The sequence below is a fragment of the Eptesicus fuscus genome, chromosome 19 (genome assembly GCF_027574615.1).
Source record: "Eptesicus fuscus isolate TK198812 chromosome 19, DD_ASM_mEF_20220401, whole genome shotgun sequence".
In the NCBI taxonomy this organism is placed as follows: domain Eukaryota; kingdom Metazoa; phylum Chordata; class Mammalia; order Chiroptera; family Vespertilionidae; genus Eptesicus; species Eptesicus fuscus.
The window spans coordinates 26,552,765-26,563,556 of NC_072491.1; positions in this window are offsets into that span (position 1 = coordinate 26,552,765).

Genomic DNA, 10,792 nt, shown 5'->3' on the forward strand with positions numbered 1-10,792 from the left:
TGGGGGGAACCCCTTCCCAAACCTAAAGCCTGGGGTGGAGGCTTTAGGCTTAAGAAGGGGCAGAGCCTGAGATCGGAGGTGGTGGGGGGGGACCCCTTCCCAGCCTAAACCTGGGGAGGAGGCTTTTGGCTTGGGAAGGGGGCTGAGCTTGGGATCAGAGGGAAGGGGAAAAAATCAATGGAAACATATCCTCAGGTGAGGATAAAAAGAAAAATAAAGAAATGTCATATTCTATGAAAGACACATCTTGAAAATGCTTAAAGAAAGTTGTCATTTTTTCATGGTGAAGGGACTGGGGTCTGTGTTGATGAAAATACCTTGGCAGCTGCGGTGACTGACAGTGGCTGCAGCAGAGGGGTGATGGGGCCGGCGCCTTCCCCTGATCAGCCCGGTAGCCTCAAGCAAAGGGAAGCCAGACTGTGGCTTAGGTCCATAGGACATCCCCTGATGGCTCCCAGTATGTGACAGGGGGCAGGCTGAGCTGAGGGACCCCCCTCCCCCAGTGCACGAATTTCGTGCACCGGGCCCCTAGTTTATAATAGCTAAGATCTGGAAACAGGCCAAGTGCCCATCAGTAGATGAATGGATAAAAAAAGAATGTACAGTATATTTACACAATGGAATATTATGCAGCTATGAAAAAGGATCTCTTACCTTCTGAGGCAATATGGAGGGGCCTGAAGATTATTATGCTAGGTGAAATAAGTCCATCAGAGAAAGACAAATATCATATATCTCACTTATATGCAGAATCTCATGAACAAAATAAACTGACAAACAAAAGAGATCCAGAGAATCTCATGAACAAAATAAATTGACAAAATAGAAGCATGGAACATACTGATGAATCTCAGAGGGAAGGTGGGGGTGGGAAGATATTAACCAAATAATTTATATGTATGTATGCATAACCCATGGTCAGAGACAATAGTGTGGTGAAGGCATGGGGAGGGGATGGGAGTGGGGAGAAGGGAATCAAAGGGGGGGGGAGGGAATATCAGTAATACTTTAACAAAGGTAAAAAAGTAAATAAAATTTACAATAAAAAAAATCACACTCTGTGCACTGTGGAAAGATTTTTCTCTAGAGACAGGAATAGTTCCTAGAAACAAATGACCAGCTTTTATAAAAGCTTACAAATTCAGATTCATTAGGTATTTCAGAATATGAGGAAGAGGTATTTAAATGTCTTCCTATAAATTAATTCATTCATGTGTTCATTTGTGTGTTCATGTATTTTTCCATGCGTGCATCCATCCACCTAGAAAACTTCTAATTAATATCCACCATCGGTTCAGTGGGTTGCAGGAGAGAAAAAGATGAATGCAATGGCACATAGGACCTTCCTAACTTCTTGCTCTAAGTTGAAGCAGGTAAGGTCATTTGGGTCAGACTGTGAAAGAGCTTTCCTTTGCTAAAATGTTCAGATTTCAGCCTGAAGGCAATAGGAAGTCAGTGGGTGTCTTTAAGCAGATGAGTCACCTAATTAGAAATTATTTGGAGGCACAATGTAGTGTACATGATGGACTAGTTTGGGGAAAGATCAAGGAAGATGAAAAACAGCCTTGTACTACTAGCTTTTACAAGTTAAGTCTTCCCTTTTTACAAAGGATCAAGCATGCAAGGTGAGTAACATGTCCAAGGATATATACATACATAGAAGAGGCACAGAGAGATTCCAACTCTGACTGGTTTGCTCCCGTAGTTCACGCCCCCTCCCCTGTATATACCATGCTGCCTGTTACAATGGTTCAGGTGAGAGGGCCTGGAGCACAACCGTGCAGTGAGGAATCAGAGGAGAAGCCAGCTTTGGGAGCTGATGGGAAGTACTATGAGCAGAATTGAATGACTGAGGGGCTGGGCAGGGGTGGGGGTGGGGTTGGAGGGACAGGCAGAAGGTGAAAATGGTAACTTCACTAAGTAAGATTAGAAACTTGAGGAGGGAGAATGATTTTAGAATGGCATGTTGGTTTTGAGGTCTGTCTGCTTTTTCCAGAGTAAATACAGTATTAGTAGCAGATAGGGGCTTCAGAAGGATGAACAGGGTGGAATGATTTGGGATGACTGGTTTAGGCTGGAATAACCGGGCAAGACTTCATCCCTTTGGGCCTGTCCTCAACAAGAACGGCTGTTCAAATGAAGAATGAAGGTTTCCAAGGTATGAACCAAAATATTTGGTTTAAAAAAATCATAACTTTTCATTCTGATTTGATGTGGCATTGGAAACACTGATGTAAAGGGGTCATTTGTTCTAGACAAGCTCAGAGTCCAGAGAATTTCTTTGCCACAAAGTCCTCATTATTCTATACTTTTTAGGGTAACTCTAAAACAAAAATTAACTACATGAGTATACTTGTATACTTGCAATAGTTTTACATTTATTATCAGACTGAATAAATTGATTGAAAATGTGGCTGACACAAGATACATCTTTGTTAAATGAAAAAAGCAAGTGGTAGAATAGTATTACAATATTCGCCTATTAACTGTTCGTCTATCCGACTGAAAAGTTGGGATGAATAAGCTCCAGATGCATAACCATGGTGACCTCCTGGGTATGGGATTGCGGGGAGCTTTTACTTTTTTTAAGTAAATGTTTCTTTCATTTAACTGTTCATCTTTAATGTTTCTATATTGTTTGAAAAAATATTTTGCAACAAGAGGGTGTTTTCAGAAGTTTAATATTTTACAGGAAAATCACAAAAAAATTTTAGAGTAAAATTCTACTTTATAAAATGATCTATTAACTTTTTAATATCTTAATGGCATGGAATAAATGAAGAAAAATGAGCACTAATGTTTAGAAAGGTGGTAGGCAATGACATTTTTTTACAAATATATTTTTATTGATTTCAGAGAGGGAGAGATAGAAACATCAATGATAAGAGAGAATCACTGATGGGTTGCCTCCTGCACACCCCACACTGCAGATTGAGCCCGACCGGAAATCGAATTGTGATCTCCTGGTTCATAGGTCAATGCTCAACCACTGAGCAACACCAGCCAGGCAGCAATGACAATTTTAAAAGGAGAATGAAAGGGGTAGAGGGCTAACTGCATTACCAGGAGTGGTGGAATGACTTGCTTGTCTTGGTAGCATTAATAAAGGCATAAATGTTAGTAATGATTTCTTTCTTCTCTGCACCTTGCTAAATAATAATTACATGCTGGTATGAGTAACCATATTTGGTTGCTTGCTTGTTTCTTTGTTTAAATGTATTTTATCTTATTGATTAAAAAATATCCACCACCAATGTTGAGAAATTCAACTTTATTAACCTGAATTAAAAGATGTTTTATGACAAAACCCAGGTAAGTAAAACTATCTTTTTCTTTTCAGATCTAAAATGAATCTGGTGTGGTAACAAAGCAAAACTAACTGAGTGAGCCAGAATAGAGACATTTAATTACTGAAGACATTTTTATTTTTCACTGTCCTTTCATGTGGCTCAATCAAATTCATTGAATCCTGATAAAACTCTACCCCTGTTATGTCCTAAAAATCATGTCACAAAAGTGTTAATCAGCTCGACATTCACCAGGAGAAATCATTAGTATGTGAAAGTGCTCAGTTATTGAACAGATGTATTGAAGAGAATTGGGTTATTAGAAAATTCATGTGTTTTCACTTCACTTGTCCTTTCTCATGTATGTGTCCGTATTGTGCCGGTGCACTGGAAATTTAGAGGCTGAAAGGGTTGAAACTCACAAAGAGTTCTTTTTATAAACATTTCAGTTATCAGATTTGGACACCACAGGAGGCCCTGCTAACTAAATCTCTCTTGTCACTGGCCGCCTGCTCATGTTCTTGGAGTGTCGCCAACAGGTTCTATATCTGATTCCACTCAAGTGTGAGCATGTTTTTTCAAACCAGGCTGGAGATTCTGAGCAACAGAAAGCTAGAAACCTGGGTGCAACTCAAAAGCTGACTGTGCAGGAGCAGTAACCGTCTGTCCACATTCTACAGCGTTGGGAAGTATTTCTTCTCCTGAAATACCTAGCAGTCCCTCTCTGGGGTGGTTTCTGAAGGAATTGGATCTATACCTGCATGGCTAAAAATAACTCTCAAGGATGGGCGTGATCACAGTGACTGTTTACCCAGCAGCCCACGGACCCAGCAGCTTGGCAGTGTGGAAAGGGAGGATGGTTTCTGCTGTCATATTCCTAGACATCTGAACATTGACAGTGATGGTTACCAGAAAGATTGTGGCTTGGACTGTATTTCTAAACCTTTAACACTGAACTTTTTTTTCATGCCTATCAAAGCAGCCACTGACTGCAGAAACAGCAGGTGTGTTTGGAAGCAATGGCCTGCTTTGTTACTCCTTAGGGACCTGTATTAGCTTGGAGTTTTTGGCTGTCCATTCTTTCCTTAATTGGTTAAAGTCTGGATTTCTCATCTTTCTAACACTCGTATCACCAAAGAAATACTCCTATCGAGGTCTCAGATAATTTCATATTGGCTGCTGTGTCAGAAACTAGCTACCTTCAGCCAAAACTATATTCTCTTCTGAATACAAACTGCTTATTGCCCAGATAGGAGACATGTTCTCAACCAATGAACTATGTATCCAAATTCCAAGTGAAGGGAATGAAGAAGTATGTGTGTCTTGTCCACCTGCTGCTTTCTCATTTGCCAACTGAATGCAGAGACCCCAAGGTCTCACAGGAGGGTGGAGTCATGAGGAGATGGAAGATGTTTGGGTACCAAACTGACTGTGGAGGTCCGTGACTAATCAGGAACATTTGTATTATAATGTTAGATAATAAAGAAATCAACTTTTATTGAGTAAGAGCCCAGAAATATATACTAGTATTACATAGCAAATATAGCTGCTGTCACTCATACAACAGTTATTATAGACTATAAACCTACTATGTGCCAGGCACTCTTTTAGAGGTTTACAAGAGTCAGACACCGTGCTAGGTGCTGGGGATACACAAAAGAAAAGACACATTCTTAGTCCTCAACAAGCTCAACTCACCAATGAAGAGATAAGCAATTATAGCACAATAAGAGAGTGCTTATAATATATTATGTACAGGGAACAGAGCTATCAAGGGAGAATACCGACAAATGCGTAGAAAGAACTGAGATGTATCAGACATGGTGGAAATAGGGTCAGGAGAGAGTATTACATGACAAGGCTTGAGGGCATGATTGTTTGGGCATTAGCAATGTTCAAGAGGGACTGGGATGTAAAGTCCAACAATAGGAGTGGATGGAGACAAGAGTGGAGAGGTGGCATTACAAAAATTTATAGGCAGGTTCTATAGGCCTCAGTGAGGTGTGTGGAGTTTAAGCCAGGTGATGGGGAAATCACAAAAATACCCATTCCTCTCCACCCCCGACCATCACCTTCATGGCAGCAAATATCTTCCAAGCCCTTGACTTTGATTTACATCGACCTGTGGGATGTTAGTGCACATAATACAATGATAGGTTTGAAATTTGCTTGCATAAACTTACTCTCTTGTTTCTGCCTTTCACCGAGAAAAACTGCCTCAGGTGGCCACTGGCCCAAGGGCAGCCAGAGACCCATGAAATAGACCTGCACCCACGCTGAGGCTGGGAGGCAAGCCCAGCAGAGCCCAGCCCCAGTCAACTGAAATCCAGCCAACTCAAGTCTCTCTGAACCCCATCCTTCTGTTTTTATGGAGACTTCTGTACATAGGCACGATTGATTACATCATTGGCCATTGAGGATTGATTCAGCTTCCAGCTCTCCCCCCTCCCTAGAGGTCAGGGGGTGAGACTAAAAGTTCCAACCCTCTCTCTGATCACGATTGGCCCCCTGGCAACCAGCCCCCATCTTCAGCTGCTTTCCAAAAGCCACCTCATTAACATAACAAAAGACATTTATAACTCTCATCATTTAGAAAATTTCAAGGGTGTTAGGAAGTCTGTGCCAGGAACAGAACACCATGATAGCAGGATACAACTGTTATTCACATATGTATCTCAAGCACTTAGACTAGTTTCTGGAATGTAAATATTGGTTGCCTGATTGATCCCTGGTTAATGGACTGGAGAGCAGGCAAGTAACCACTGCTTCCAAGGTTTAGGCTTCCAGGTCAAATTTTCTGAAGCACATCCACATCCACATTTCTCCATGACTTTCTGCTCCGCACACACACCGTGTGCAGCAACAGGGCATAATAATAAAATCACTTTCCTAAGAAGTTATAAAAATTCTTGATTCGCACTTGGTGACTCTGCCAAAAAAGTCAAGGACAGATGCTTTATATGCGAAATTTTCTTTAAAGCTCAAGGCCCTGTTTAGTTCTGTGATGACTAACGAAGATGCCAGGTAGCATTGTCATCTCAGGGTTGATTCTGAACCATTTAATACAGGTTGACAAGCTGGAGCCCCACAGCGACCTACAAAGCACAGGTGTTCCACTAGCAACACAGGGTCTTCTGGCCGCCACTGTCTGCAAGCCTTTCATAGGTATTAACGTTGGAATTAAAAAGGGAGGGCTGTAAGCTCGAAGTTCAGCCTTGAAATGAAGATTGGTTTGAAATCAAAGAGCTTCTAATGGGCCAAATGGAAGTGACACAGACACGTGTCTCCTTCAGAGATGCTGTGTGCTGTCTCCACGTGGAAAATGGATCCTCAGGCTTCCTGGCAGCCCGCCTCATTAAAGCTGGCCCTCAGGGGCAGTGATTACCTCTGCTTAACCAGTAGCTGAGCTCAGGTTTGCATTCTTTGAAGGCAAAGCCCTGAGCAGTAGTGATGCTGCAAAAGTACTCAACTCTGACTTTAGGTTTTTGGGCAGAGAGAGAGAGAGAATTACCATTTCTCTGTAAGAGCCTGTATTGAAGTTGAACTGGAGCCTTAATGTCTGTCTTGGAAGGATCGGACCTTCTGAAATAGGGGTCTATCCAATCCAAACAGGGCATTGTAGAGATTGGCAGCAGGATCCCTCCTGGGGCTCTGGCTTCGCACACTCAGAACTTGCTACCTGTTCCATGGTGGAATTTTCAGCCAGGAAAGACCTGGACATTGAATGTTGTTCTTGGCTGAGGGTGGGACGAACCCCGTTTTCCAGGAGAAGGTAGGAAAACAAATCAGCCGACTGCAGCATAGAAAAAAAGACGGGGGCACAGGCAGGGGGGCAGTGTGGAGATCTGGCTGGGAGGGAATTAGCATGGAAGGAGAAGAAACTGTAGTAAGAATAGGATAAAAACGGCAATTTACATGCATTATTTTCCAGACTTTTTTTTTTTTTCAATTACAGTTTACTCTCAATATTATTTTGTATTGGTAAGACAGTCATATACTTTACAAAGTGATCTCCCCCCATGTTTCCAGTACCCACGTGGCACCACACATAGTTATTTTTTCCATTGATTTCAAGAGAAAGTGGGAGAAAGGAGGGTGAGAGGGAGAGGAAGAGGGAGAGGGGGAATGGGAAGGGAGGGGGAGTGGGAGGAGGAGGGGAAAGGATAGGAAGAAACATTGATTGGTTGCTTCCACATGCACCCCTACCGAGGCTGGGGAACCTGCCACCGAGGTACATGCCCCTGACAGGGAATCAAACCCGCTACTTGAACCCAAGACCCTTGGGTCGCTGGCCAACACTCTAACCACGGAGAAAACCAGCCACGGAGAAAACCACCCTTCTTAATCACTTCACCTTTCTCTACCACCCCCTATTCCCCTTACTTTAGTCTTTTCTTAATCTATGAGTCTGTTTCCATTTCGTTTGTGCATGCATATATTTTTAAACCTCCTTCATTTGGGTTAAATCTTGCAAGTGAAACAAAATTCTGCCCTTAGATCCTTTTAAAGATGGCAGCGTTGCTTCATGACCACCAGTCCTAGTCTCTGGGCCAGCACATGGCCCCATATGTCTAAATCGTGACATTATTTATCAATCTGGCTAGCCACAATCCTTAGCATTCACTTTGTAAATTTAGAGTAGAAATTGGGATATGAAAGAAAAGGATTGCATTCTGGGCAAAGGATGGCTTTAAAGACTTGCGTTAGAATCCAGCTTTATGTTGGCCCACCTGCTGGGTCCTGATTGAACCCGAGATATCCCACACCTGGAGGTGTGAATAGGCTCTGATAACAGCATTGCTCTGCCCATCCAGGAGGTCTTGCAGTGAGGTGCTCCCTACTGCGGCCCAGCCCTGACAAGGAGATGGCACCAGACTTTTGTACAGTATCTCACTTGTGGCCACTTGCACTGAAGGATGTGATGAACCAGTAATTACAGTGAGTACATATGTCCAATAACCTTACAACGTGGCGTATGCAACCCTAAAAAAGAATCCTTGTGCGATGGAATTTTGCGCTCCCAAAATAGCAGGACGTATGGGAAAATGGAGCTGGGGCAGAAAACTCAAACACTGACCCATCATGTAAGTGATACAAGAAAACTACCACAATTTTAATTTAAGCATCTTAAGTCCCTAATAAAGACAGTTATTTTGAGAGATATGGTTTGCCTGGTAGAGGTGTTTACAATTTTCAAATGACATGGGGTAGATGGCTGTGACTTCTTGTCCTGTTTTTCTGTTCCTCCGAACTGGCTTACAACAGAAATCCAACTCTCACGGCTGTGTTCATTGCCGCCCCACCTACAGAAGCTTTTCTGTGGCCCCCGAGGAGACCAGATGACACAACTGCTCTTGTGCTGCGTGAGGCTGCAGTTATCTTCAGCCAACTGCAGAGGCCTTTTCCATTTTCAGTTACCAGGAAAGCAGGCAATTACTGGAAGTGAAGATGAAGCTCTCTGTTGCGTTGGTTTTCGGTGTTGTCTCATGCTCATCACTGTATTACTTTGGGCCGACTGGTCATTGCAATGTCACATTTTCTTACTTCGAAACGTTGCAGTACGTGAGGCTCCTTTTGCCTTTGCTACTTCTAATCAGGACGCGTCCTCAGGTTTTACTGAGAAACGACAGCCGGCGGTGCACTTGGGTGAAGTGGAAAGATAAGGTGTTTCGAATTATTCTCTTGCGGAGAATACTATGCTCAGCTGGATGCTTTTCACATTTACCTGGTGTTACCCAATAGCGCAGCACACCGGCTCCTGGTGGGAAATTGCATATGAGCAAATACCTGTTTGGTTTTAATGACTTAATTCTTTATGTGCACCAATTTTCATATTACAGACATACATAGTAACAGAATATATACATCAGTTTGCTTTTCCTTCCCAAATGATTCTTGAAATGATTAGAGTTTCCTTCTTTTTCTGCAAGAATTTTTATTTTTTAAAGTTCTCTTCTGTTTCGGCTATTCATTTTACTTCAATAGGAGCTGCGATCCTATTTGCTCAGGCTGTCTTCCTCCCTCATCAGGTTGCTGGGTCTCCTTCACCAGAGTTGTGGTTTTATTTGGCTGCTTGTAGTTGTGGTCTCTTAGGGCATGTGCAGGTCAGGCTGGTAAACATTCAAGCAATGGCAAATGGGCTGTTGATTTGGTGCTAAAGCCTCTGCTCTGGTTCTCTCCGAAAGCAAAATGGAGTTAGCTCCTCTAACAGCAGGGAGGAGCGTTCATTCGCCAACACAGAGCTCCAGTGTAGGTCTCCATGGGTCTGCAGGGTCAGCACACCCCCCGCCCTTTCACCAAAGGTGCTCTCACCCACAGCAAGCCAGGTTGACGGTTGAATATTTAATATTATGATGCTTGGACTCAATATTCTTATAGAACATGTTATCTCACCTCTTCAAATCCTGCAGTTTTGTTTGAAACAAGGGATTTCTTCCACGAGCTTTCTAAACCAGGAACTATGTATCAGGCATAGGATGCTTAGGATACACGAGACAAAAATTCCTCCTGATTAAAGCTGCTGCCTCAGGAGCTCGGGGCTTGTTTCCTATGGGTACCCAACTAAGATGACCATGTCAGAGGTCAGGGGTGAAGTAGGGGTGCAGCTTTTTGGTCCGACGACAGTTTTTATTTCTATTTCCTTTGTTTTTGATCCGACAACTTAACTGCCACTTTGCTGTGAATGGCAGCTGTTGACTTGTACCAGGTTATGCTTGTGTTATTACAGAATTTGTGATAGGTAAATATAAATACACTTTTTCTCATCTATCAGTGGCTAAGGCCATGGGCTTTTGAGCCAGTCAACCCGGATTCAAATCAGTTCTGTGATCTTGCCCAAGTTACTTAACTTAGTGCTGCCTCAGTGTGCCTATTTTTAAAAGGGGAGGATAACACTATATACACTATAGGGTTGATGTACGGTTTAAATTAATTAATGTAAAGCAGTTGTGCCCTGCACACTAGCAGGTGGTTTCTAGCAACACTTCATGTTTAATGCCAGCTACTGAAACATACATCAGAGGCCACACAACTCTGACACCCAGGTGCACATATTTACAATCTCTCTATAGTTCCTTTCCACTCTGCAGTAGCCTGTACACTCTTTGCTGGGGCATGTGTTGGGGGAAGATGTGTAATTTCTGTTTTCCCAATGCCTAGCACTGTGCCTGGCATGTAGCAGGTATTCAAAACACTTTGCTGAATGAATGGGAAAGATGGTCTGAAATCCACCCCTTGATTGGCTAGGGCAAGAGAAAGGGAAAAAAGAAAGAAAAAACATCATAAAAATGGCCAAATACAGTGGCTTAGCATTTAATTTCTGGAGACCAGATTTTGCTAGATTATTCCAGCAGCTCAACCTAAGTGCCCAGGACAGAAGTGAGTAGGAGCCTATGGAGGTATGGAGACATGGCACAGCGGTCTGCAAACAGCACAGGGTGGACAGTGAGGTTTCTAGGGAATAGATAGGCATTACTTTGTTTTGGTGTCATGGGGGCCAAGAGGCT